Here is a 14,931-nt window from a genome sequence, read left to right as displayed (position 1 = left end):
AGTTTAATACCTGTAAATACTTCTTTAGGAGTGGTGTTCTCTAATACTAAGTGTGGACATCTATTTTGAATGTAGACTGCAGTGTTAAATGCTTCAGCCTAGAAGAAAGTATGAAGATTTTGATTGTGCATCATTGCTCTGGCTGATCTAACAATTGATCTATTTTTGTGTTCTGCAACTCCATTCTATTGAGGATTATATGGTACAGAAAACTCCCTCTTAATCCCAAGAGTAACACAATTTTTTTTGAAAATTTTAGAGATGTATTCACCTCCATTGTCTGACCTTAGTATTTTTATTTTTTGTCTTGACTAATTTTCAACTAGAGCTTTGAATTCCTTGACTTTTGATAATACTTCAGCTAATTCTTTCTATTTTAGAAATTAGATCCAAGTTCTTCTCGAGTATTCATCAATAAAAATTACATAAAAGAGACACCCGTTAAGAGAAGGTATAGACATAGGACCACAAAAGTCAGTGTGAATTAGTTCAAGAATGGATTTTGATTTGTGAACACTTTTAGGAAATGATTGCTTTGTGTTTTTGCCTAGGGCACATCCTTTGCAAATGCTTAAGTGATCAGTTTTAAGACTAGGTAAACCTTTTACAAAGTTTCCTATAGATGATAATGCATGATAGTGAAGGTGACCTAGCCTCCTATGCCAAATTTTGGTAGAATTTGAGGTTTCATGACTTAGAGATAAGTTTTGTTGTTACAAAGTTTATATAGACTTCTATCTCTAAATCCAATAGAAATGGCTTTCTTGATATTAGAGTTCTTTGGCCAGGATAGAACTTTGTCCTCTTGAAAAGCAATACTAAATCCTTGATTAGCAAGACCAGAAATAGAGACCAGATTTCTTTTAATTCTAGGTACATATAAAACATTTTTGAGTTGGAGAGTAATTCCTAAATTTAGGTAAATTGAGTAGGAGCCAATACCTTTGATAGGATGAGTGGAGTTATCTCCAAAGGTGACTTCTTCTAAGGAGTGTTCTAAGAAGTTTTCAAATTTGTCTCTAAAACCAGTTATGTGCCAAGACGCTCCACTGTCTATAATCCAAGTGTTGTTTTTTGAGTTTAATTCACTTGAAAGAGCTAAATAAAATGCATAGTTTTCTTTTTCTTCTTTCTCTACTTCCTTTCTGTTGATTTCTACTAGGGCCACTTGAATTCTCTTCTGTTCAGAGTAGAAGTTATTAGAGTGACCAATTTTATCACATTTGAAACTTCTAACTTTGGACCAATCACGTTTCTTATATGATTTGTCAATTTCCCTTCTATTAAATGTTTGAATTTTCTTTTCTTGTTTGAATTTGCATGAAGATCTTGAATGTCTCCCTCTTGATTTATACTTAGTCCTCTTGAGACTAATCTTGATTCTTATTGTGTGCATTCATTTTTTAGTAATTCAAATTTAAGAAGCTCCATTCGAGAGCTTAGACCTTGTATAAATGTTTCCCAAGATAGAGGAAGTCCTCTTAATGCTATCATGCTAAGTTCTTTGTCATCAACTTGATTTTCCATTGTTGCAAGTTGATCTTTTAATTCAAAAATCCTTAGAAAATATGATGTAATAGATTCTCCATTTTTCATCTTTATTTATAGTAGATCTTGTTTTAGGGTTAACAATCTACTATTATTGTTGATTTCAAATGTGTCTCTAATAGTAGAGAACATTTCAAATGTAGTCTTGAGATTGAATATGGATGGAAGAATATGATCTTTTACAGAATCTATTATAATTTTTATTGCCTTGTTATTGTGTCTTCTCCATGTTATTTTAGTTGGATTATTTTCAGGCATGGATTTTTTTGTTTCTATATACTCCTCTAATTACATTTCTCTTAATATTATCATGACTCAAATTTTCCATGATGAAAAATTTGATGCTCCCTTAAGTCTATCCTCTAGCCTTACATGATTCACCATTTTGATTTAAGGATATAATTTAAATTTTATAAATCTAAGACTTTAGATTTTAATTCTAAGTAATCAAGTTTCTTATCAGAATGGCTCTGATACCATTTTAGTTTTAGTGATCTCAAATAGAAAAAACTATTACAACAGATATGAACAATAATGAATGCCCTTACTTGAAAAATTGTTGAAATAGAGATGCAAAATTTGTTCTTCGAATGGTAATCACTGAGTCTTTATCTTTAGTCTACAACTTCAATGTAGATCGCTGAGAATTATCTTGTAGAGGAAATATGCAGATCATTGGGACTTGTAATGCCATGTATTGATTATTGTCCTCATCGATCTGCATTTGAACATATATATATTTTTTAGGAGTCATGCCTCTGTAAAGTCATGACTCTACGTGGCCTTTGGCCGCGAAGGGTCATGCGTCTTTGGATGCATAACTAACCATTAGTTAGTTTACATAAACAACATCATATTTTTGGCAACCTTTATGCAATTAGCACCAAACCATAAAGCCCTTGATAATAATAACAGCTCTCACAATGTCTATCGATAACAATACAGATTGCTATGATAATAATCCAAATGCATGTGTGTGTGTGTGTGCGTGTGTGTGTGTGTACATCTGAAGAACATGAATCACATAAGACATCACAATTGATCATTACTTCTATTGATGCTATACATCAACACTAATCACTAGCAATTGAATTTCGATTGTAAGGCTATATACTCCCTTGGAGTAAACATTTGCATTGATCAATGAAATGGATGGCCTCCAAGGCATGTTGCCCAAAAAGTATAACATTGACATTGATATGAAAAATATATGGCCTCCTAGAGATGTTGCCCACAAACTCAGATTGGAAATCATTGTGTTTTCCATGATGTGAAGACATTAGTCATTCAACCCCCAAGAACAAGTTTCAAGGTTGGGATTATGATTACAATTAAGATTAAAAGCTTACGATAATGGACTAATTTATATTCAGTTGGGATTATGATCACAACTAAGATTTAAAGCTTATGATAATGGACTACATTTATATTCCTATTTGTGACTCTTTGACGTACCCCATCCCACCCTAAGGTGTGATTTCTAGTTTAACTTTTGGGTAGATTGCTAGTTTAACTTTTGGGTAGGATTGAGCTGGGAAGTATGATAATTTTTGGCAGAGCAATGTTGGAGGATGATTTAACATAGCATATATGAGTTTGAAATTGTAAGACCACATTTAGACTCTCAATTTTATGCTTTTGTCCTTATCATATGATGCAATTGTTTATTATGGAGTTGCTCGTGTGCGTTTTGACTTTACCAGATATATGGTTTTTTAAACTTCAATATAAAAACCAAATTTCCATAGCTAAAACTATAGAATGTTGAGGCATTCGATGTTTTAAAATAATCAAGTCCTCATTCAATCTAGTCTCATGCATTCCAAGAATTACAATTAATTATTATTACTTCTCGGGGAGGGAATTCAGATCATTTTGTTGAATCAATAATAAAGTGGGCCTCAATTTTCAATAGCTTAAGGTAGAATTAGTCTATGCACATCATTTGTTTATATTTATATTTCCAAATAATTGGTCCAAGTAGAAGTAGTCTATAATTATTATTTTTTAATTTTTAATTCTAAATAATTAATTCAACTATTCTTGATTAGATACTGATGTAGAGAACATCAAATTTTCTTAACTTTTTTTCACATTAACTGTATCATATCAATGTCAAAGACTTTGCCATCTTTTTTCTTATTTTCTTTTTTATTAATGTTTTTTAAAAACATCATAAAAACTTTTAAATTTAACAAATTTTATCAATGTTTGTGATATATTTGTAAATAACATACAAATATTGAATAATCTAATTATTTCTATTATTATATCAAAAGAGTTGTGTTTATGACTATCCTTTGGAATGTCAGACAGTCACTTTTTACTATGTAAATTACAGTGAGTATTTTATTAATTATAATTAGTGTTGCTCTCTTCTTGATCTACAACTTTGCGGATGGCTTACACATCACATACTAAGGCTTGATTTCTAGGCTAAAAGTGTTAAATAGACAAAGTTGACTTATTTTTCAAGCTTAATTTCATTAGTGTGTCGTGTGTGGTCATCTTTATGTCTTCGTTTGTTATCCTTAATATAGTACCAAAAGGAAATTTTTAGGAAAATTTTATTTGTATGCATCTTTTTGAAGAGGGAATAAATATTATATGGGGGAGGTATACCTTAAAATTTAAAAGGTTGGTAATTTCATGTATTTTTTGAGAGGACTAGTATGTAGTATAACTAATATTGTGCATACATAGATTTTAAAGAGTATATTATATTTTGACAATTCATATATTATTTAATTATGATTATTTGATCAATGCATAATGTGAGATATGTTATGTATCAAGAGTAAAAAAGTGATCATTTCAAAATATTAATCAATACTTACTTAAAAATCTTTTAATAATTATACTCAACCACCTCAAAAATTGTCAATACATTATATTCTATAAATACTGACAAAGTTCTATAAGTCCAATTAAAATTTTAATTAATATGAATTCAATTATTTATACAATAAAATTTAATAGTGGTTTTTAAAAAGAAATCAATTTATTGATGAATTTTTAATTATCAAGTTTTTCAGTTTTCTATAACATTAATAATTAAATATTTGGGATATTTTTACTCTCTACTCCATTGTTTGAGTGTTGTGAGTGTTGTGTTTGTCCATCATTCAATAACCGAGTAAGTGCATCTACACACTTCATACATATGTATGTTCTTTCAAAGATCAATCTATTAAGTTTTCTATCTTTATATAATGCCAGAACCTTCTACAAATCCAATGATAAATTGACGATTGGAAAGGCATTGCAGGTGTTTAATAACTCATTCCCATGATTGTTTGGGATGGCGTGAAACTTTATGTGGTTTGTTTGTGATTAGTAAGATTTTTTGAACCATAGATGATTAATGAGAATTTAATGCGACTATTTTGTCTAGGATTATGGAGAGGAAGTCGTAGAGATCTACGATCCATTCAAATTTGTTTGTGCTACTTTACACTAGGCATAGAGGTATAGATCTTAAGCGTCTTTCAAGATTATGATCGAGGTGGTGAAGGATTTTTGGACAAGGAGTTTTATGAAATTATCTTTATAGTGGCACTATCATACCACAATTTCGATGAAATAGATCTTAATGCTAGTTTTTGTTTCTGTTATTGTTGAATTGACGTTTTTATAGTCTTTTTTTCATAATTTGGATATTAGTATGCATTGGCATCTAACATAGAAGCATTGTAATTGTTCGAAGGCTATGGCTAGGAAGATTTTAATTTTAGGCATTTTTTTAATTCCTATCACATGGCAATGTAGAGGTTCTTTATATAGAGTTTTAATTTTTTTTTTAATCATTATTTTGGAAAGGTAGATTGATATTCTATAATTTAGTATCATTGTTTGTTACCTATTTTTAAACATCATACATTAAGGGAAAAATTAAGCTTATAAAAATAAGTCATTTTTAACTATTTAACACTTTTACCTTAGGCTTTTGTCCCTGGATTTGACATTTATGTTTTTATTAAGGCTTTTAAAATATTTGTGCATATAGTAGTAATAGATGTATAATTATAAAATTAAATAAATATATTATAATAAATAGTGTACAAAGCACTACAAATAAGCATATGTGTGAAGAAAAAACTTGTGTGAATTAAGAAAGTCAGGTATTGAAGGAGCTTGAGTGAATTCATAGGTAGCTAAAACAAGAGAAATAAATTCTACACACATTAAGGAAATATAAGAATAATGAGAATGATCTATTTTTTGTATATGGTATATATCCATAATTAAAAAAATAATATCTCTAATATTCCATTATACCAAATAAAACACTTCTACTAATTGAAAATATATATAAAGATGCTCCCCACCATACTAACAAAATAAATTGCAATCCCCTCACCCCTCACTTTGTGTTAGCAAAATAAGGAGGTTGTGAGATTCTTGGTTTTATTACATCACATTGATAGGTTAGAAGCCCAAATCATCTTGGAGGAAGCCAAAAAATAAACTGCAAAGGCAATGCTAAATAGGCCCCATTTCCTTAGCTTTTTGTAATGTAGATCCGCCTACCACCTTTTTTGCATACAGTTTTCTTGCCGCAGTCAAATTTCTTGAGAAATGAAATGGAAAAATAAATCAAGCCTTAAAACGAATATTTTTATGGTTATGATTAATTAATTATATTATGATAAATGAAAATCAAATTAATGATGTGACAAATCATACAATGATTAGTTTTATGTATATTTTTGCACTATTAATGTTACCATGAGCATTGATGGTTTGATTTATGTGTAATATATTGATTTTCCAAACTTTTGTTCTTCCCAACGTTATATCATACCTTATATATTATAGTTCTTATCATTTATTCCAAACTTTATTGTATTACATTGCATTGGAAGAGCATTTCTAGAAATTGGTTATAAGATACTAGAGCTTGCTAGAAATCCCATTATTGGACTTGGGAATGAAGCCTTGGACACTACCAATCTGTTAGAAGGATTAAATTAATCATTGTAATGCAGATAGGTTATCGACACATACAAGAGCCAACACTAACCAACTAGCCACTATTGTTGACTCAAGTTACCTGAGCGTTGTTTTTAACCATTCACACCTGAGTCTAGCTATCAAATCTACCATTCACCATTATGTGGATTATCTAAAACTCATCAGTAGTTCCTATATACATTTGTTTATAAATATAATAGATTGGGCATGTCTTTAGCAGAGCTCTTTTATGGGTTTCTCCTTTGTGCCTTGTTATTCAACATGGTATTAGAGCCAAAGGAAAAAGATCCATTTAATTTGTGGGGTTTTTGTTTTTAAGGTTGAGGCATCATAGCCCAGTACTTCCTTGTTTATAGGCAATGGAATTTGGAGCTTCCCTTTTTTTGAATTGGTGGCATTAGATCTAAAAAGAAAAAACTGTCAAATCACTAAGCTAGTAATTGGCACATTATGAGTAACTATATGTAACAAGTATGTTGTTTGCAAATCAGAAAAGAGGTTTCTAATTTTTAATAAGTTATACTACATGAGTGATATCATAGCAGTAAAGAAGTTGTAAGTCAAATAAAGTGGAAGATCATTGAGTTCTTTTGTTGAGAGATTAAGCATTGTTATTGTGTCATTGCTTTAAGTAGAGAATACAAAATTGTTTAAAGAGATTGTTAACCTTGAAGATGTTAGTTTTATGTTGTCTGGGAAAGTCCTTTGATTTTTTTAAATAGAGTATCCATTTCTCTATGTTTTTTTATCATATGAGTCTTTGGTACATTTTAATCATATGTTAGTAGTGGCAGAAGTGAATAATGGTTATTACGCTAGGATTCATTGGTACTTGAAATAGAATCTTTAAGTATTTTGGCTTGCATATAAGTATGTGTCTAGTATTCCACATATTTTTTGTAGGAGTCTTATGTAATTGTCTTAGGTGCACAGGGTTCCAATTGGTGGTGAGATGGTGTGTTAAAGGTTTTTGTTACAGTGCAACAGTCTTTTCTAAATGTGTGTTCTAATTTTAGATCAAATACATGGGTTGACAGTAAGAGAATGTGTCTATCTAAATATGAAGGTTATGTCATTGTCAAAGATATCCCTTAATAACTATTTTTAAAATTATGTGAAGCTAATTATCATATTTGGGTGGTTCTTGAAAAGAGGCCAGACCCAAATAATGTGCTGGAAGTCATGAAAATTGAATTAATAATGATTATTGATAGGCTATGTATTTTGGAAAAAAAAATTGAGTGTTAGTCACATTTGTTAATAGGAAAAATCAAAATGTATGTTGTACCTAAGTTATTATAAAGGGTGTATTATTGGTTGTACCAACACCCTAGAGTTTGGTTTGATAGATTGATGAACTATGTACCTAAAAAGTATTCCTATAAAATTGACGAGTACAATAGTTGGGTACCCACGTATTTCAATAGATAGATTTATTTTTATATGAACTCAATAATCAATTTGATGCACGTATATAAGGAGAAAAGCCCAAAGTGATGATGGTTTCACCATCTTTCATGGTTTGTAAGAAGTGTGTGCTTGGTTTGTGGTGAGCCAAAACCACTTCAGCATGAAATTTTTTGGTGAGCTTAAAACCACTTTAGAATTACATTGATTAGGGGTAAACCGTAAAGACCTGAAGTGATTGTGATGCAGGGGAAACAATATGAATGATAGTACTTGCTAAGTGATTGTAAATGGTTACCTAACAAGACTTTAGGCCAAGACTTATCCTTTCAAGATTATGAGGGGATGTTAGAAGGATTAAATTAATTATCATGATGAAAATAGGTTGTTAGTGCATACAAGAGCTGACACCAGCCAACTAGCCATCATTGTTGACTCAAGCCACCTGAGTGTCAATTTTATCAGTTCACAGCAAACTCTAGCAATCAAATATATCATCCATCATTAATGTCTTATCTAACGCTCATCATCAATGTCTATGTATGCAATTATCTATAATACAATGGATTGGGTGTGTGTTAGGATTCAAAGAGACAGAAATAACAATCACATGCAAATATAACCTATATCAAAAAGTAATAATACATAGAGAAGAGAACACAAGACACAAAGATTTAATGTGGTTCATCAAATCCCTATGCTACATCCTCCAATAGTGAGTCCAATATTTTATAATCCAGTAATTACAACTTGATTAAAATTTGTTATCCCTTACAATTCAATACTGCTGCAAGAAGCAACTTTCACATCACACATTATGAAATCCCTACCCCTAAGCTATTTTATACAAGTATTTTTTCCACTTTAGGGTTAAAATTAGTTACAACATGTCCACCCAAAAAATGTCAAACACCACTAAGGAATTATGGAGTGGAATTATGGAGTATGTACAATACTTCCCTGATCAATCACCGCAAACTAACATCATTTATTTAGCAGAGATCTTTAATGGGTTTTTCCTATGTGCCTTATTTTTCAACACAAACATCTAGACTTGTTGTGAATCATATTAGTATTCTTGGACTCTAGAAGGAAACCTTAGATGCTTAAAAATCATGTTGTGTTTAGTTATGGGCATTCCTAGTGTTTGGTTATTACGCATGTGGGTTGCATTTCCAGTCCTAATGTATTAATGGTCTATTCCAATACATTTAGATATCCCAATAGAAAAAATATTCATTAAGCTTTTGTGCATGCAATTCATCACCATATGTCTCTATAATCTCAAGGTGGTAGTATATATTCATGTGACTTGAGGTGGGATTTCAACTTAAATATTGGAATTGAAAAGATTTACCGTTTGAAAAGAGAAAAATAATTTAGTAAAGCTCTTAAATAAGTTCCAATCAAAATGAATAATAATTGATAGTAAGTTTGTAAATCTATTTGGTAAATTCATGAGTATAAGTAGAACCATTGGTAGCTCACACTTATAGAACAAGAATAAAAATTTCATTATTTGTAAAACCTTAATTGTTCCTATAATATTTGTATTTATTTTTTTTTATATAGGAACATGAAAATCCACTCACATGCTCATATATGAAATTATATATATGAGTACACCATATAATACAATCACTTTGACTTGATAACATGTTTCATAATTTTCTCTTGCAAAATAGGAATTTGGTCTAGCAGCCACACATGACTTAAACAAAGATATTTATATACAAATCAGATTCTAAATAGTAAATGCATTGAAAAATAATCTCTCTTTATTTTTATTACATTGTAAGGGATGAAGCTTCTTGTTGTTGATTATATACACATATTGCACTTGTTATAACCTTACTATCTTATAATAGCCTAAACAAATTGCAAAAAGAGCTAATAATTTTTTTCTATGGAAAGAGCGTTACACAACATATTTGATAATGGAGGTATAAAGATAATTTATTATACCAAATCCATGAAATGTGATGAAGGGTGCTCCCCTTAATACCATAAACCCATAACAGAAACAAAGAAACAACAGCAAATGCAAGAACAAAATATGGACTTCTTATTATCACCACAAATGTGAAATTACATAATTCACAAGTAAAATATGCTAACCCACATGGGCACCTTCATTATAGTAATCTAGAAGAAAATTTTGCAAATTACACACAGAGTTGTCCTAGACAATGTTTGGGCCTTTCTTAAATAGGCAATTTTATGCCGCCTGAGAAGGTTCTAGACATTGAAATTTAATACCTAGGGCCGACAGACCCCAACAATACATATAGAGTCAGCCAAATACATCTTTAATAATTATTTTAAAAATTTTAGGTAGCCCAACTTTGGAAGGCCATAACTCTCGAACTGTTGCTTTGATTGACTATTATAACCACTTTTCAGAAATGCCATTTCCTGATCTATAGGCTTGAAACATCTCTAGCACCCTCCTATCGAGTTTTTGGACCTCATCTGGGCACTCTAAGGCCTCCAACAATGAGTCTGAAATTTTTTCTGCAAATTTTTCCACTGAAAATCTGTAATAACTTCTCTGATACTTAAGCTGGAGCAATGAGATTTTTATGGTAGGCTTACAACTCTAAAGTGAACCTTCCTATAGAAAATGAGAACATTCTTAGCTTATATGAAAAACTTACTAAAAATTGCAAGTTCCCAAAAATAGCAAGCCCCCTGTCTACTAGCCCTTATTAAAATAGAAAACAATAAAATAAAAATATTTTTGGGTGATGCAAGATTGCTCTTACACCTAAGATGCTCCTGCATCAAAATGAAATTAATATACAACAAGTGTTTGTCCATTTTCCTACTTAAACACAACAAAAAGTGTTATATTTTCATTTTCTCTAATAGAATTTGCAAAATGTTGAAGAAAAAACAAGGCGAGAGGACTCTAAGTGACACCATTTTGTATCAAAAATTCATGCAATGTATAAATTCTAATCACCCTTTACAACATACAAAAAAAACTCAAGAGCATTAAACACACACCCCACCTGCACTAGAAGTCTAGTATTTCTTTTTATAGTCTCCATTGCTGAAAATTCAAGGGCTTCTCACATGACACTAATTTGGTTGTAGGTATCGTTAGTGTAAAATCAACAATTCATATAGAGTCATCAACGAAGAAACATAAAGTTCATTTTCCACTGAATAGGTTGGTTATGTTAGCAAGTTTTATCAAATATTCATCACCCTCCATAAATTCCTAACTTTAGAAGTAATTGAGGAGTTGAATCAAATTCCTTTTCAATGGATTGTAATGGTAGCTCTTCATAATCTTTTGTTTGATAAAATTTGGCAAATGGACCAGATACAAAACCAAACAATGAATCTAATTAAAATGGAATAAAGACAATATTTGAATTGGGTATTTATAAACCCCAAGAATTCATAGTTGAATCAAATTTCTCCCCTAGAACCATGACGTATCTACATACGAGAAGACTTTCATAAAGTTTGTTTTATTCCAAGAATAATGCATTTATTTCTTTAGTAATGTATCTCAGGCCTAGCTTGGCTAAATGGAGCTATAATCTACACAGCCTAATGAACAACACAAATCTAGTAAACTTAGCAAATGAAAAATATGACCATTACATGATTTCCACAATGAATAGGGATTAAAGACAATAATCTAAGGTCATATACATAGCCATGTAAAATGCCACACAACTTACTACAAGTCATCACCCCCTTGTCACTGCTTGCCATGACCCAAGTTTATATTTTTTACTAAATTTTCTATTCAAAAAAAGGAGAAAAAAAAACCAAGAATAAAGGCCTCCACCAACGAAAATTCAAGAATATTGAACCCCAAAAATTAGAATTGAATGGAAGGCAATTGTGTGGGAATTTTTTGCCTTTTCATGATTTCCCTTCTCCCATGTGTGTACCAATTTCTCTAATCATATTCATCATTTATAACATGTTAAATTGCCTCCAAAAATGTTTATGATTGTGATTTCTTCTAGTTGTATTCAATTTTTTTTTTTTGAATTCAATTTCATATAGATTATAACTGCTATTAAAATTAGACATAATGGACTATAAGAGATACAACGAGGGATGTGCAAACATTTAAATAATGACATGATGAATCTTTTATTGTAATGAGTATTTTAGTTGACAGGGTCGTCTAAAGAAAAAACTAAAATGCAAGACTTAAGTAGGGGAAACAAGCCAATTGTCGCCCCTGCACGCATTGCCTCCACATCCACTCCCCTAATTATCACTATCTTTCCCCCCTAATCATTGTCATAAAAAGCCCCAAAAATTGATTGTACATGTAATAATTATTGATCACACATGTATTAATAATTGGTCATTTTTTTTATTTTCTTGGTTTCTTATTGGTCTATTTATGCAAAAAGTACTATTTTTTGGGTGAGTGTCTATTCAGGGTCTTAGTGGTGCGTATCACGCGAACATTTTAAAATGGAATATTTAGACCACCTCACACTCTATGAGTTCTACAAAGATCTCCATAAATACAAGAAAGTTGAAAGGTTAGTTTTAAGCTCTTCACTCACCTACAAAGGTTCACTAGAAAATTTTGCAAATTTCAATATATAGATTAGGAACTGTAGGTGTGCGATGTTAGCCTGGGTGGCTACTAGGTCATTTCCCCTAGGGGATACTTTAATTATTATTTTCATATTTTTCATTAAACATTTGTTTTAGTTTGTTGTTGAGCCATTCTAACATATTATATTTCACATGCATAAAGTGCAAATAGAATATATCATGTGTCTCTCGTAACTCAATATCAAATACCTATTTTCTTGCATGGAAAAATAACAACACTAAGTTACATAATTGACTACTTAAAGTCGAGATCATAGATAAGTATGGTTGGTGAAGAAATGGGAATAGTAAGGATATTATTTTCTACTTGAAGATTATTTAGTCATGTGTATTTTCTCTCTTTAGGGTGTTAATTAAGCAGCCATAAAAAATGATATGAACTTCAAATTTTTTGTGACAATTTCTTTGTCAGTTTGGTTGTGAGTGCTGACAACCTTTGCAATATTTATTTGAATTGTCCATTTGAAAAATCATGTTCAAAACTAGAATGGTTTCTTTTTGTGTGTTGGACTCGTTATGATTCATTTTCTTTACATTAATAATTTATTAACTTTCTTTCATTTTTTTACTGTTTTTTAAATGTAAAAGAGCATCATTTAGATTTCTATTTATAAACTTCATCTTTAAATCAAGTATCTTTTGACAATCTTCCCTAATATTAAACAGAAAATTGTTTGTGTTAGAAGGTAAAATATCTTTAAAAATGACATATGAGGGTCAAACCCTTTTCTGACTTTACCTTAAGATTTTTTTCATATAATTACATCATTTTCATTTATGTTAGTACTCAAATCTTATATATGTAATACATGAATGTTAATCAGTGAATCAAAGATTTGCTATCTTCTTTTTCCAATTCTAAAATCCAACTTCCTTGGATTCATTTGAAGTATAAAAAATTGTCTTTTATTGAATTAAGAGAAAAATGAAAAAAATACCTTTAAAAGAAAACTTATGCTATTTCTTGTTCATTTTGAATAAAAATATTATTAATTCTAATTTGATAGTATTTTCTTACATCCTCACATGTTTACAATGTTCTCGCTATCCAGAAAAAGGAAAAAAAAAAATTAGGATGATATAATTAGCTCGTAAGAGTAAACTCACCATGTATAGTATGGTGATTGCTAAGGTAAAATTAAAAAAATCAAAGCTTTGACCTTAATAATTTAGTTCTTCCAATGAGATTAACACCTACAATTTATTTCAAATATCATGCTTACGTCTTCATCACCATTCTAACATGTGGGACCTTATAATTCATCATTAAAACTACTAGCTAGCATGACTTTGACACAAGAACAAATGATGAATTAAGAATGAAGTGGGTCTAGAAAACTAAATGGTCTATAATAGAGAAGTTTTGGGGAGAGTTAGTTTGGGAAAATATGTTGGTACTACTTTTGTAAAGACATGATAACATTGGACAATGATTGTAGAGGATGTTGTCATGAATTGAGAAGGGGCATGAAGAGGGCTTAATCCCTTATTATTCCATAGAGTATGTTATTATGGAAATAAATTAAAGGTAAATGATCGAGTAATAATAGAGACAACTTATTAAATATCTTTCTATCTAGGATATTTTGGGGTTGTTGTAGTAGTCCATTTACAAAAAAATTTATTTTCCTTGACAAAATGTCTATATGTTTATCTATGTTATTTAGTTGTAAGATGAAAATTATGATTTTTATTCTCTAATTTGACTAATTATTTTTCCATTCTCACTCTAATCTTCCAAAACACAAGGGTCTCTATTGAGTCAAACTCAAAATGTGATTATTATCTAAATTTTGATATAGATTGTCCAGTGCTTCAAAATTTTAAAAATGCACTTGCATATTTGGAGAAAATTTTAAATTGTACACAGAAGATTGTGAGGAAAATATAAACTAAAATGTGAAATATAGCATTTGAAAGAACACACTATCCAATTGGTTAAAGTATGGGTGTATTATCTCATTAATATCACTGCCAAATTCTTGTGATGTTTACATGAAAAGTTCTAAAACACACTCAAAAAAAGATGTTGTGTTTTAAATTATGTGAATTTGATTCATTGTATAATTTCCCAATCGAAAAAATATGGAATAAGACAATGCATTAGTGATGCATCATCCATCTAAATACTAGGGTATGGACAATAGATGGGGCATACAAGAATAATATTTTACTCTCTATTTTTAACATTGACTATTTCTATTTTGCATAATCTTATGGATGGATGCATAATGATAAATGTTTTATGGGTTAACTAAGCTGTGAAAAGTTTTATTTTTACATTTGGACCTTGGATAATACATTCACCCCCCCTCTCATTTATTCTAAAGAATTCCAACAATTGGTATCAAAACCATCTACTTAAAAGGACTAGTTTGAAGGTACTAGAAGCACAAA

Source organism: Cupressus sempervirens, chromosome 11 (genome assembly GCF_028749045.1).
Source record: "Cupressus sempervirens isolate cs-2001-9-10 chromosome 11, ASM2874904v1, whole genome shotgun sequence".
Lineage (NCBI taxonomy): Eukaryota > Viridiplantae > Streptophyta > Pinopsida > Cupressales > Cupressaceae > Cupressus > Cupressus sempervirens.
The sequence above is the reverse complement of the archived record's forward strand: the minus strand, read 5'-3'. Positions refer to the sequence as shown.